Here is a 15,986-nt window from a genome sequence, read left to right on the forward strand (position 1 = left end):
CAGAGCCAAAAATCTGAAGAATGACCAAAATCAAATTTTTATTTTTATAACTATATAAGTGTAATGTGGTCCAAATGTACCCATGGCTCATTTTTCAAAAAGAAACATGATATAATACACAAATTATATCTGCTCCCTGATAGGTGTGTGGACTCCCAGAGATGTCTTGTCAGACTTACTGACAAACCACTCACAGCGATATGTTTTCAGCAAGAAAGTGTAGCATGATATTAAGCCATTTTAGCTTTTGCACATGCATGTTGTACTTCTGGCTGATGATGCAGAAAGAGTCTCAGCATTACAGTTAAGCTGGGCTGCACTCACCCTTTTAAATGGCATCAGTATCAATGTCATCATGCTAGTGTCAGAATTTGCAGCTTCAACTTCAGGTGCCCTGGCAGTCTTCAAATATCCCAGCTTACCATTTTTATCTTCACTGTCATCCTTTACCACCAGAAGGTTCCTCCTCTGCATCCTTCAACCATTTTATAAATGGTTCTGCTTTGTTTGACATGGTCTGTGGCAAGTTCCTCTGGGACCTGTTTTTTCAAGGCCTTTTCCAACCAGCTGATGATGACCTCTTACTTTAAATGATCTGTGTCATACATCTCGTTCAAGATATGTGCAGTCTTGGAGATGAGCTGAGCTTGGTGTATTGCTACCACATACTCCAAACCATGAAGAAGGTACTGTTGCCTGACCAGGCGGTGGCGCAGTGGATAGAGCCTCGGACTGGGATGCGGAGGACCCAGGTTCAAGACCCCAAGGTCGCCAGCTTGAGCGTGGGCTCATCTGGTTTGAGCAAAAGCTCACCAGCTTGGACCCAAGGTTGCTGACTTGAGCAAGGGGTAATTCGGTCTGCTGAAGGCCCACGGTCAAGGCACATATGAGAAAGCAATCAATGAACAACTAAGATGTCGCAACAAAAAACTGATGATTGATGCTTCTCGTCTCTCTTTGTTCCTGTCTGTCTGTCCCTATCTGTTTCTCTCTGACTCTCTCTCTGCCCCTGTAAAAAAAAAAAAAAAAAGGTACTGTTGAGCTTTTTTGTTTTTGTGACAAAATCTTAGGAAATGGCACCTGTATTTTTATTTCTTTTTTTTTTTAATGAAGCATATATTTTTAAGATTTTATTTATTGACTTTTGAGAGTGGAGAAAGAGAGAAAAGGGGGGAGGAGTGGGAAGCATCACTTGTAGTAGTTGCTTCTTGTATGTGCCTTGACAGGGTAAGCCAGGGGTTTCAAACCGGTGACCTCAGCATTCCAGGTCTACGCTCTATCCACTGTGCCACCAAAACATAGGCTGTATTTTTTTAATCTGCCTTCTAATTTTCTCATTATAAAGAACTTTAGTCAAAATAAGAGGACCCGGACACGTCAGAGTAATGGCAGACTAGGAAGCGATACCGATAAATCTCCCCCAAAACTCAACAAGATCTTCAACCAGAAACAGAAAAACCTATACTTGGAGCTTCCAGATGCTTCACAATACACCCAAAGGTATGATTGAGTGAAAAATTGGCTAAATATATAACCAAACCCCGAAGGAAATAGGGAGTAAGAAATGCTCCGCCTTCCTCACTAACCTAAACAGGGCGGCTTTCTCTGGTAACTGTGAATATAGAAACTGAGGCGGGCAAAGGGGGTGAATAGATCCAGGCTGCCGCGGCACAAACGGCCGAACCAGGCTGTGGCACGAAGATCCTAGCCGAGGAAAATTTGATCCTGTGGCAACCCGGGCAATACAAGCTAACACTCGCGCCAAACCCAAACAAAGAAAGACAAGCCGAGCGGCCATTTTACCCAGTCTCCTGGTCGGTGTGCAGTTAGTGGGCGAGAATTTCTTCCTAGGCCCCGAGAGTGGGTGCCCGTGTTGCCCCACGGAGAGGCAGGGTCAGAGGCCTTTCTGTGGGCTGAGGTCAGAGTCTCTGGGCAGCCCCAGCGCCCTGGGAAAGCCACGCACGGGAGGGAGTGAGAACTACTTCCAACGGTGGAGATTTTTCGTGCTGGTGACGGTTTCACTCAGAGGGAAACGCGGCCAGCCTCATATCCTGGTGTGCGCGCGCAGATAGGAAGTGAGCGATTCCTCTGAGTGCCTCGGCAGTGCGCGCCCATGTTATCGCACAGAGGAGCAGAGTCAGGGGCCTTTGTGTGGGCCAAAGCAGAATCTCGAGCCGCCCCAGCACCTTCCAAAAGCCGCGCACGGGGACGGAGCGAGACTCAATTCCAACGCTGCAACTTTTCCCTGCGGTTGGGGGTTTCACTCAGAGCATGAGACTGCTGGCTGGATATCCTGGTCGCAGACAGTGAGTGAGAGTTTCCTCCAAGCGTCCCGGAAGTGGGCGCCCGCTTGTGTTACCGGACAGAGTGGCAGAGCCAGAAGTCTTTGAGTGGGCGGAAAGCCTGCCTGATTATGCTAGCAGCTCTGACTGACTGAGCCTTACCCAGAGCCCTGTGCTGAGTGGAAATAGAGTGGGGAGTTGCTAGTTCTTTGAGCCTCTTACTATCCAGGCAGAGGCAGCAGCAACCCCATAGCTGGATTATCAGGCTACTAATTGAGGAAGGAAAGACTAGGAGAAAGGCTCCAGGAACACAGACTCTCTCACTGTCAGAGCCTATAAATGCTAATGAGCTTCGACTGCAAACGAGACTAAAGCACAATACATGACATTGCCATAGAGACTTATCAACTGCAAACCTCTACCTGAGCGTGCCAAAGGGGCAGAACCCGGGGTACAGAGTCGCCGACCAGGAAGAGGGAGAGAAAAGAAAAAGCAAGAAGATAACCTCTCAAAATCAAGAATAATCTGCAGACTTTATAACCTATCCCATTTTATTATATTTGTTCGTTTGTTTCTCTTATCTTCATTCTTGATACTTTTTTTTCCTCCTCCAATTTGGCCGATTAACTCTCTACCGGTCTTACTCTCTCCTCTCCTTGAACTACACTACCCATAAGTGTTACATCTCCCATTATCTTTTCTCTTCTCTTCCTTTCTCTCTATGAGGGTTGCACTCCAAAACCCTTAACTCTCTCTCTCCTTTCTTTTTTCTTCTTTTAGTGGTTCCCTCTTTTTTTTCTCTCTCTCTCTCTCTTTCTTTTCTCCCTCTATATTAGTTTCTTCCTTTCTCCTTTACATCTCCTCTCATTCAAACCTCAATAACAAACAAATTATCTTATCTGGGACTCAAACCTATGTTTGTGGCATTTTGGGGGGTTTTTACTTCACCTTTTTAACTCACTAGCAGTGCTCCCATCCCTGGCTCTCCATATTATCTAGTTCTTGTTCCACTAAATACAATAGTAATTTTTTAATTTGTCCCCCATTTTTCCGTTTTCCTCTTATTCCTCTCATCATAACTCTTAGACAACCAACACCTAAAAGCAAATCATTTTATTCTTGACCCAAATTTTTTCCTTATTTGCTTTTGGTGGGTCCATACGCTCTTTTTTTTTCTTTTTTCTTTTTTTTTTTTTTTCCTTTTTTTTTTCTTTCTTCCCCCCCCCCCCTTATTACTTTTCCCCAATTCAGGCCCTCCATCACAGGCATTGTTTGTTATAATTCACAGTCCACCACAAGATTTTCTCAAGAAAGAGGGGAGAGGAGAGGAGAGGAAAAAAGGAGGGGGGAATAATTTCCTTTTTTTTAAAATTTTTATTTTATTTTATTTTTCTTTATTTCATTATTAATTTTTTTAAAAAAACAACTCTTTTCGATTTTTTATTTTTATTTTTTTAACTTTTTATTCTTTATTAAATCTCATTAATACTATCAACAAAACCACCCTCAGATGCCATTAAGGAAGAGAAAATCAAATATCATGGATACAAAAGAAAGAGAGGTAACACAGCTAGATGAGGAAAAATCTATGGAGAAAAAATTTAATATATTGGAAACCTTGGAGCTAAATGACAGAGAATTCAAGATAGAAATCCTAAAAATCCTCCGAGATATACAAGAAAACACAGAAAGGCAATTTAGGAAACTCAGAAAACAACTCAATGAACACAAAGAATATATGTCCAAGGAAATTGAAACTATAAAAACAAATCAAACAGAGATGAAAAACTCAATTCACGAGCTGAAAAATGAAGTAACAAGCTTAGCCAATAGACCAGGTCAGATAGAAGAGAGGATTAGTGAAATAGAAGACAAGCAACTTGAGGCACAACAGAGAGAAAAAGAAAGAGACTCAAAAATTTAAAAAAATGAGATAGCCCTACAAGAATTATCTGACTCCATCAAAAAGAATAACATAAGAATAATAGGTATATCAGAGGGAGAAGAGAGAGAAAATGGAATGGAGAACATACTCAAACAAATAATAGATGAGAACTTCCCAAGCCTGTGGAAAGAACTAAAGCCTCAAGTTCAAGAAGCAAACAGAACTCCGAGTTTTCTAAACCCCAACAAACCTACTCCAAGGCATATCATAATGAAATTGACACAAACCAATAGCAAAGAAAAAATTCTCAAGGCAGCCAGGGAAAAGAAGAATACAACATATAAAGGAAGGCCCATTAGATTATCATCAGATTTCTCAGCAGAAACTCTACAAGCTAGAAGAGAGTGGACCCCAATATTGAAAGTCCTGAAAGAGAGGAACTTTCAGCCACAAATACTATACCCATCAAAGCTATCCTTCAAATACGAAGGAGAAATAAAAACATTCACAGATTCAGAAAAGATGAGGGAATTTATCATCAGAAAACCCCCACTCCAGGAATTACTAAAGGGGGTTCTCCAATCAGATACAAAGAACAAAAAAAAACAGAGCCACAAGTAAAAGCTCCAAGAAGAACACAATAAAACCAAATTTAAACTGTGACAACAACAAAAAGAAAGAGGGGGAGAAGATGGAGATTAACAGTAGCAAAAGACGATGGAGTGCAAAAGTACTCACAAAATAGTTCGCTACAATGAACAGGGTAGGGACCCTTTTCATTACTCAAAGGTAACCACCATTGAAAAAACCACCACAGAAGCACATGAGATAAAAAAGATAGCAACAGAGGAAAGATGTATGGAATACAACCAAATAAAAACAAAAGATAGAAAAACGAAAGAGAAGGATCAAACAAGACACAAAACTAACAGAAAGCAAGATATAAAATGGCAATAGGGAACTCACAAGTATCAATAATTACACTAAATGTAAACGGATTAAACTCACCAATAAAAAGGCACAGAGTAGCAGAATGGATTAAAAAAGAAAATCCAACTGTATGCTGCCTACAGGAAACTCATCTAAGTAACAAGGATAAAAACAAATTCAAAGTGAAAGGCTGGAAAACAATACTCCAAGCAAATAACATCCCAAAAAAAGCAGGTGTAGCAATACTCATATCGGATAATGCTGACTACAAGACAGAAAAAGTACTCAGAGACAAAAATGGCCATTTCATAATGGCTAAGGGGACACTGAATCAAGAAGACATAACAATTCTTAATATATATGCACCAAACCAAGGAGCACCAAAATATATAAGACAGCTACTTATTGACCTTAAAACAAAAACTGACAAAAATACAATCATACTTGGAGACCTCAATACACTGCTGACGGCTCTAGATTGGTCATCCAAATAGAGAATCAACAAAGACATTGTGGCCTTAAACAAAACACTAGAGCACCTGGATATGATAGACATCTACAGGACATTTCATCCCAAAGTGACTGAGTATACATTTTTCTCCAGTGTACATGGATCATTCTCAAGAATTGACCATATGTTGGGCCACAAAAACAACATCAGCAAATTCAGAAAAATTGAAGTTGTACCAAGCATATTTTCTGATCAAAAAGCCTTGAAACTAGAATTCAACTGCAAAAAAGAGGAAAAAAATCCCACAAAAATGTGGAAACTAAACAACATACTTTTAAAAAATGAATGGGTCAAAGAAGAAATAAGTGCAGAGATCGAAAGATATATACAGACTAATGAAAATGACAATATGACATATCAGAATCTATGGGATGCAGCAAAAGCAGTGATAAGAGGGAAGTTCATATCGCTTCAGGCATATATGAACAAACAAGAGAGAGCCCAAGTGAACCACTTAACTTCCCACCTTAAGGAATTAGAAAAAGAAGAACAAAGACAACCCAAAACCAGCTGAAGAAAGGAGATAATAAAAATCAGAGCAGAAATAAATGAATTAGAGAACAGAAAAACTATAGAAAAAATTAATAGAACAAGGAGCTGGTTCTTTGAAAAGATCAACAAAATTGACAAACCCTTGGCAAGACTTACCAAGGAAAAAAGAGAAAAAGCTCATATAAACAAAATCCAAAATGAAAGAGGAGAAATCACCACGGACACCGTAGATATACAAAGAATTATTGTAGAATACTATGAAAAACTTTATGCCACTAAATTCAACAATCTAGAAGAAATGGATAAATTCCTAGAAAAATACAACCTTCCTAGACTGAGTCAAGAAGAAGCAGAAAGCCTAAACAGACCTATCAGTAGAGAAGAAATAGAAAAAACCATTAAATCCTCCCCAAAAATAAAAGTCCAGGACCTGACGGCTATACCAGCGAATTTTATCAAACATTCAAAGAAGACTTGGTTCCTATTCTACTCAAAGTCTTCCAAAAAATTGAAGAAGAAGCAATACTTCCAAACACATTTTATGAGGCCAACATAACCCTCATACCAAAACCAGGCAAGGATGGCACAAAAAAAGAAAACTACAGACCAATATCTCTAATGAATACAGATGCTAAAATACTAAACAAAATACTAGCAAATTGAATACAACAACATATTAAAAAAATAATACATCATGATCAAGTGGGATTCATCCCAGAATCTCAAGGATGGTTCAACATACGTAAAACGGTTAACGTAATACACCATATCAACAAAACAAAGAACAAAAACCACATGATCTTATCAATAGACGCAGAAAAGGCTTTCGATAAAATACAACACAATTTTATGTTTAAGACTCTCAACAAAATGGGTATAGAAGGAAAATATCTCAACATGATAAAGGCCATATATGATAAACCATCAGCTAACATCATATTAAATGGCACTAAACTGAAGGCTTTCCCCCTTAAATCAGGAACAAGACAGGGTTGTCCACTCTCTCCACTGGTATTTAATGTGGTACTAGAGGTTCTAGCCAGAGCAATCAGATAAGACAAAGAAATAAAAGGCATCCATATCGGAAAAGAAGAAGTAAAGGTATCACTTTTTGCAGATGATATGATCCTATACATCGAAAACCCCAAAGAATCCACAGAAAGACTACTAGAAACAATAAGCCAATACAATAAGGTCGCAGGATACAAAATTAACATACAGAAGTCAATAGCCTTTCTATATGCCAACAATGAAACAACTGAGAAGGAACTCAAAAGAATAATCCCCTTCACGATTGCAACAAAAAAAAATTAAATACTTAGGAATAAACATAACAAAGAATGTAAAGGACTTATATAATGAAAACTATAAACCATTGTAAGGGAAATCGAAAAAGATATAATGAGATGGAAGAATATACCTTGTTCTTGGCTAGGAAGAATAAATATAATCAAGATGGCTATATTACCCAAAGCAATATACAAATTTAATGCAATTCCCATCAAACTTCCAATGACATTTTTTAAAGAAATAGAGCAAAAAATCATCAGATTTATATGGAACTATAAAAAACCCCAAATAGCCAAAGCAATCCTAAAGAAAAAGAATGAAGCTGGGGGCATAACAATACCTGACTTCAAACTCTATTATAGGGCCACGACAATCAAAACAGCATGGTATTGGCAGAAAAATAGACACTCAGACCAATGGAACAGAATAGAAAGCCCAGAAATAAAACCACATATATATAGTCAAATAATTTTTGATAAAGGGGCCAACAACACACAATGGAGAAAAGAAAGCCTCTTCAATAAATGGTGCTGGGAAAACTGGAAAGCCACATGCAAAAGAATGAAACTGGACTACAGTCTCTCCCCCTGTACAAAAATTAACTCAAAATGGATCAAAGATCTAAACATAAGACCTGAAACAATTAAGTACAAAGAAGAAGACATAGGTACTCAACTCATGGACCTGGGTTTTAAAGAGCATTTTATGAATTTGACTCCAATGGCAAGAGAAGTGAAGGCAAAAATTAATGAATGGGACTACATCAGACTAAAAAGTTTTTGCTCAGCAAGAGAAACTGATAACAAAATAAACAGAAAGCCAACTAAATGGGAAATGATTTTTTCAAACAACAGCTCAGATAAGGGCCTAATATCCAAAATATACAAAGAACTCATAAAACTCAACAACAAACAAACAAACAATCCAATAAAAAAATGGGAAGAGGATATGAATAGACACTTCTCCCAGGAAGAAATACAAATGGCCAACAGATATATGAAAAGATGCTCATCTTCTTTAGCTATTAGAGAAATGCAAATCAAAACGGCAATGAGATACCACCTCACACCTATTCGATTAGCTGTTATTAGCAAGTCAGGTAATAGCAAATGTTGGAGAGACTGTGGAGAAAAAGGAACCCTCATACACTGTTGGTGGGAATGTAAAGTAGTACAACCATTATGGAAGAAAGTATGGTGGTTCCTCAAAAAACTGAAAATAGAACTACCTTATGACCCAGCAATCCCTCTACTGGGTATATATCCCCAAAACTCAGAAACATTGATACGTAAAGACACATGCAGCCCCATGTTTATTGCAGCATTGTTCACAGTGGCCAGGACATGGAAACAACCAAAAAGCCCATCAATAGATGACTGGATAAAGAAGATGTGGCACATATACACTATGGAATACTACTCAGCCATAAGAAATGATGACATCGGAACATTTACAGCAAAATGGTGGGATCTTGATAACATGATACGAAGCGAAATAAGTAAATCAGAAAAAAACAGGAACTGTATTATTCCATACGTAGGTGGGACATAATAGTGAAACTAAGAGACATTGATAAGAGTGTGGTGGTTACGGGGGGGAGGGGGGAATGGGAGAGGGATAGGGGGTGGGGAGGGGCACAAAGAAAACAAGATAGAAGGTGACAGAGGACAATCTGACTTTGGGTGGTGGGTATGCAACATAATTGAACGACAAGATAACCTGGACTTGTTATCTTTGAATATATGTATCCTGATTTATTGATGTCACCCCATTAAAAAAATAAAATTATAAAAATAAATAAATAAATAAATAAAAATAATAATAAGAGGACCCATAGCTTTTACATCCAGTCTTGCTGCTTCAGCAACAATCTGTCAGATGAATCAACAATACTCTCTTCTTTCTTTTTCTTAACAAAATCAAACAGGATATTGACCTCCTTCAATAGTCCTTTCCAAATCATCACTGAGTGTCAGAACTTTTGCACTGCTTGCATCCATTCGAGCCTTTGAACTTCCTCAGTGGTATCCCTCCCCCAATCATCCTCCTCTTCTTCCTCCACAACATGGGGAGAAGCACTGATTTCACCTTGTGGCCATGGTGTCTTACTGCTGGACGCAGGGCCATTTTCCTCATCTTTGCCCTTCCTATTTTTCTTTTCCTTTTCTTCCCTGCACCACTGTCACATTCTCGGGTGGGTTTCGGAGAATGAATGTGCAGAGTTTATGAGGTGTGCAAGCATACCTCCATAACCACAGGCTTCCCAAGAATAACCTCTTGTTTGCTTCTTTGGATTGACACATACTCTGTTTCAGAATTCTCACACTTAGAACAGAGAAGAATTTTTTTTCTCTCTTCTTTTTTTTAAAATTGAATTTATTGAAGTGACATTGGTCAATACATTTACATGGGTTTCAGACACAGCAGTATATCATCTGTTCACTGCACCAAGGGTTCACCACCCCAAGTCAAGTCTCCTTCCACCGCCATTTTTCCTCCCTTTAAGCTTTTCCACTGCTCCTCAACTCCCTTTCTCTCCCATAATCCCCACACTGTTGTCTGTGTCTATGAACCTTTTCTTTGCTGTGCTTAATCCCTTCACCTTTCCACCAGCGACCAAATGTTTTTAATGAAGACATCCAACATATCTTGCAGCTTATTCACTTCATGAGATCCATTAACAATGCAACATGGTCCTTTTTAACATCAAACTGAGTCTGTGCTCCCAGCTCACAACCAAAATATTTTGTGGGCTGCCATAAAGGCCGATTAAGCACCTTTGCCACATCAACCAAGTTGACCGTAACTGTCTTGACTCAATTTCCTTTGCCCTCAATGTTGGCAATCAGACTGTAACTGTCTTGACTTGATTTCCTTTGCCCTCAATGTTGGCAATCAGACTGAGCCAAGATAGAGATAGAGCTGGTCTGACATGCTGTGTGGTTGATGGTGGCAGATGTCTTGGCTTATTAGTGGCTTTATCAATCAGATGAAGCAACCCTTGATTGCAACTCTTTGGTATATCCTGTCTGGAGATGAAGGGATAACCTAAATGACTGCAAGAGTTCTCAGTCTCTGACATGAAACAGTTTTCACCACTGAAGCTGTAGCTGCTTGCCTGTACACTACGTTTCCCCAGTACCGGTAGCATGGCTACGCAAAGGCTCATTTTTAGCAAATAAAAACATAAACCCAGTCTGCTCACAGAGAACTGGGTTGGAGTGAGGGGCATGTGAACCCAATTCCGAGGAAGGGCAGCAGTGAAGAGGGTGTGTCCCAGCCACATCAAAGATCCACACCTTTCAGTGCCCTGGGCCTGGTGACCTCTGGAAGGTTCTGACTCTGTGGCATGGAACTTAGAATTCATTTACCAAAAGAAAGGTAAACTAATCTGGGTTAAATAGCCCTCTTTCAGTATTATATATAAATAGTCTTATAGGACAGGGTAAATCAGATGATATTTAATTCCACTGCTTTTAGAATAAGAAAGAAGTTGATTCCGTGTCATACATGTTGAGTGGTATGTAAAAGCCACACGTGAGGCTGTGACTGGTCCAGTTTATGTTAGATATTTATGTTGTACAAAGAGAAAATATTTTGGTACATGTGTCTTATTAGATAGCAAAACTGGCTGTGAGGGACCAAAATGATCATGAAATATCTTTTGATGATTTTAAGAATGTATACAGATATGCCTAAAAATGAATGAATCTACTTGGAAACAAGGGAACGTACCATATCACCTCTCATTTAATCTGTTACTTAAAATTTTTTTTAATTCTGTTTAGACCTCTCTGAATAAATTATAATTATATTAACCTAAAACTCTAGGTTTCTCCAACATATGTGGTATTCTGTGGTCCCTTCCATCTTTTCATTGAAGAAAGGAAAGCAAATTCCAGAAGGAAGGAGCTCTCCTGCTCCATCAGTAACAAGAGCAATACCGGATTGGGTGACTGAGGGCCTGAATTAGCATCCTGGCTCTGCCACCCATCAGCTGGGGGACTGTGGGCAAGTTATATTTATAACTTACATTTATATATAAATTTATAATACATACATGTGTTATGCATAATTATATAACTCTCCAATTCTCATTTTTCACTGTAAAATACAAATATTGATAATAACCATCTCGTAAGAGGTTATCCTGAAAATTAAATAACTCCCAGCACCTAGATCAGCGATTCTTAACCTGTGGGTCGCGACTCCGGCGGAGGTCGAACGACTAAAACACAGGGGTCGCCTAAAGCCATCGGGAAATACATATTTTACTTCAAAATGTATTGTATAATAAACATGTATTTTCTGATGGCTTTAGGCGACCCCTGTGTTTTGGTCATTCGACCCCCGCCGGGGTCGCGACCCACAGGTTGAGAACCGCTGACCTAGATCCATGTCTGGCACATAATATAACTTTAATAACTATTCATTATTGAATAAATGATCCAATACATTTTGCCATAATCATTAGCAGAAAACGGAAACTGACATAACCTCTTCGGTCCCAAATGCTCTTCTGTAAACATGACATTTTTCTTAAAGATCTGATCAAATGTGGAATAGGCAAACTTCATCCTGCAGCTGTAATTGCAATCATTCTTGTTATTCCTCTCCTAGGCAGCGTTTGTGGAGACTTTCTGTGTGCCCAGCTCTGTGCTAAGGGCTTCACGTTCTTATCTCACATCACCTTCACAGTAACACTGAGAAGAAAGCAGAATTATTTTCCTCATTTTACAGATGGGGACACCAAAGCTGTTAAAGACTAAGTCACCTGTGCAAAGTCTCACAGTTCGTGGTGGAGCTCAGAATGAGAACGTAGTGTCTAAGCCTGGAGCCCGTGTTCATTAGAAAGAGCAAGAGCATGGAGCAAAGAAGTCTAGGTTTACGGACAAGTATAGCCCTTTATGAATATGAAAATATTGATATAAACTCAACTTCTCCCAGCCTACCTACTCATACCTGAGAAAAATAAATCTTACTTTACTGCATTATTGTGAGAACATATAAGTAACTGTAATTTACTTTCCTATGATCCCTGTGAGAGTAGAACCATATCTTACTAATAATTAAATTCTGAGTGCCTAACATGTAGTAATGGATCCTTCAAAAGTTCTGTTAAACTGAATTTAACAGGAATTTAATTTAATGGGAAATTTTGCTTTATAAACAGAATACTGTTGAACAGATTAATATCAATGTTTCTTTGTAACTATCAATTACCTTAAAATTTTCAATTATCATCATTATCAACAACTTGACCATGTATTATCCACGAGCCTCCATACTGTAAAATCTAAGTGACGCCCAAACTCGTCCAATGAACCCAGACTCCTTTACAATACAAGGGTGACTTGGAATATCACTACCCGTGAAATCCTGATCTAGGCCTCAGAATAGAAGACAAGTAGCTGGTCACCCTAATTACCAACAGATGATTTCAGAAATGAACATTTTTTCCAAGGAAGTAGTTAAAAAATCATTAGAAAAACATTCAAAATGTGGTCAACAGCAGGAACCCAGCGTGAGGCTTGAAGCAAACAGCGGAATCTTTAGAAGCCCATTCTGTGTTCCCAAGGTCAGGGGGGCAGACAGAAGGCATATTGCAGCACTTAGCCTCCACGGGAGCCAGAAGCGCTCCTTCAGCTATCCTGGCTTTGGCAGGAAAAAGGATTATAATAAAAAAACCAGGAAAGTGATATTGCCCAGAATATAAACATCACAACCATGAGCCTTATCAGACATGGCATCTCAGCTACTTCAAATAACCCATTTGCAAAACAAAATTGTCACATGTCTGTGATTCTGAATGAAATGGAACTATGGCTGGTTAACTATATCCCGAGGCAGGGTGTCCGGAGAAGTGCAGGTCGCCCACCTTGAGGCTGCAGTAAGTACGTCACTGGGCTTTAGTTTCTTTGAGCAGCAGATATTCTTAGGGATTGAGAAAATTTAGAAATCTAGAAATCTAGAGCAGGCAGTGCCTGACCATTCTGTTTATGGGAATAAATATGCCAAACAAGAAATGGGCTGAAAAAATATACCAGGAGTTCAAATCTTAACTCATGAGAAGTAATTGGTATATAGTTTTGCTTGTAAATCATCCAGTATTACTCAATTCTCTCACTTAAAGATACCTTTCACAACATGGCTCTGAACACAAAGTAGGGCACTCTGGGCAGGGGAGGCAGGGAGGGAACTTTTTCTGGGTCAGAAATTCCTTTGGATCTGAACCTGAAATGTTACTTTAAAAAAATGATAATACTTTTACTTTTAAATCTCTTATTTCATGGAAATAATTACGATATATATCAGAGAAGGTGTATGTGTGTACACACGCAGGTGTGTGTGTGTGTGTGTGTGAGTGTGTGTGTGTGTGTGTGTGTGTGTGTGTGTGTTAGCAGAAAGAATACCAGCCTCAGAATCAGGTCCCTGAAGTTCTGTTCCTGGCTCGAAGTCAGCCCCGTTCAGTTTCTTCATCCAAGATCACCATCGCACCATTCCAAATTGGGCATACATCATGTTCTGTGTACTGCCAAATAGGTTACTTCATTTACTCTATGCATTATTATCCCCACTTTGTAGACCAAAACACTAATCCATAAGAAGCCCACTGTTAGATGCAGGGAAAAGAGCAGAGGATGTGGGGTGAGAGGACAGGTCTGAGTCACTGCCCACCATACATGGCTATTTGGTCTCTAGTATAACTTTACATCAAGTGCATCCTGGCACACCCTAAAAAATATAGACTCTGCTTCCTTCTCTCCGCATGCGCAAGGACATGAAAACTCTCAAGTGTCAAGGCTAGAATTCAAATTCAGATCTGTTGGATTAAAAGTCAGTAAATAATCTTTCTTTTTGCTGAGGAGGAGGTGACAAGGTCAGCCCTGGGTAGGAAAGTGACTCAGAGTGTGCCAAGAAGCAAGATTGAAAAGAACTCAGAGGCAAGGAACCAGCCACAGACTGCAGCCTGCCCTGGGCAGTGCTGCCCGCCTCCAATGAGTCATGGCACAACAGCCTGCAAGGCGGCACTACTTAAAAAGCACATCATTTTTCACTTTTTTTTTTTTTTTTTGCTAATTATAAAGTCTATCCAGATGCTGAATATGGAGTAGCAGGACTTTGCAGAGACTTAGACTTAGGAGATTTCTCACTCGAAAATATACTCACAACATAAATTATATAGGTTATTTCACAAAGACTATACCTTTCCAGACAGTGAAACATTCTGTTTCTGCAAATAGAAAAATAAAGGCCATAATTGCTCTATACTTAGCGAGCCACTGTTAACACTTCAGTGCATTTACACCCAGTCTTTTTATGCATATATGTTGTCATTTGCAGAGATCATATATAAAAACAAAACAAGGATGGGCCCTGGCCGGTTGGCTCAGTGGTAGAGCATCGGCCTGGCATGCAGGAGTCCCGGGTTCAATTCTTGGCCAGGGCATACAGGAGAAGCGCCCATCTTCTTTTCCACCCCTCCCCCTCTCCTTCCTCTCTGTCTCTCTCTTCCTCTCCCACAGCCAAGGCTCCATTGGAGCAAAGTTGGCCCAGGCGCTGAGAATGGCTCTGTGGCCTCTGCCTCAGGCGCTGGTATGGCTCTGGTTGCAACAGAGCAACACCCCAGATGGGCAGAGCATCGCCCCCTGGGCATGCCGGGTGGATCCCGGTCGGGCACATGCAGGAGTCTGTTTGACTGCCTCCCCATTTCCAACTTCAGAAAAATACACACAAAAAAAGACTTCTGAGACTGTTGCCAAACTTGCCATGTCTTCTGACATTCTCCCTCTCTCAAATGGGATTTCCTTCCACATTAGATGCAGTGTGCATGACCTGACCAGTTAGTTAGATTCCAACTTGAATACCTGGAAAGACTCAGAAATCTGGAGTTGCCCTTGGTTACCGGAGGCTCAAGGTATCATCAACATGTAAGCACCTAACCAGTGTGAGTTGCACCAAAAGGCGCCTGATCCATCCTGCTAAAAAGAAAAAGGGCATTACCTCAGGTCTCTGACAGCACACTACCTAACAAAGGCACAGTGTGGACAATTCTTCAGGCCTTCCCCTAAAGCTGACTTTCATCTTGTATCTTAAGAACATGTACCTTTCTTTACTGAGTTAACTTTTCTTCCATTTCTGCACACAAAAATTTGTCATCAAGTGTTTTACAAAGTTTAAGATTAAGTGAAGATTAAATCTATTGAGAAAACACACGGAGCTTTATAATCAGTTTTTAGAGGAAAAAACTTAATAAGAATTACTAGTTATAAAAATAATTTTGTCCTGGCCAGGTGGCTCAGTGGATAAAGCATCTACCCAGCGTGCCAAAGGTCATGAGTTCGACCCCCCTTGTCAGGGTACAGACGAGAAGGAATCAATGAGTGCACAACTAAATGGAAAAACTAAGTGAAACAGTGAGTTGATACTTCTTTCTCTCAAATAAATGAAAAAAATGTTTTAAAATTTTTTAGTGTTTTTAATAACACCCCGCTTTATTATGATTAGACATCTGTTCTGGGCTCACCTATGAAGAAAGATGCAAACAAAATAACGGTAGAGAATCCCAGACAGTGACGCTGCAGTCTGCAGAACT

At 39.7% G+C, this 15,986-nt stretch overlaps 1 pseudogene; it reads right to left on the bottom strand.

Moving 5' to 3' along the window:
- Positions 1–328: 328 nt before the first annotated feature.
- LOC136316046 (eukaryotic translation initiation factor 5-like) lies at positions 329–11,646 on the bottom strand (annotated as a pseudogene).
- Positions 11,647–15,986: the final 4,340 nt, after the last annotated feature.

The sequence above is a fragment of the Saccopteryx bilineata genome, chromosome 12 (assembly GCF_036850765.1).
Source record: "Saccopteryx bilineata isolate mSacBil1 chromosome 12, mSacBil1_pri_phased_curated, whole genome shotgun sequence".
In the NCBI taxonomy this organism is placed as follows: domain Eukaryota; kingdom Metazoa; phylum Chordata; class Mammalia; order Chiroptera; family Emballonuridae; genus Saccopteryx; species Saccopteryx bilineata.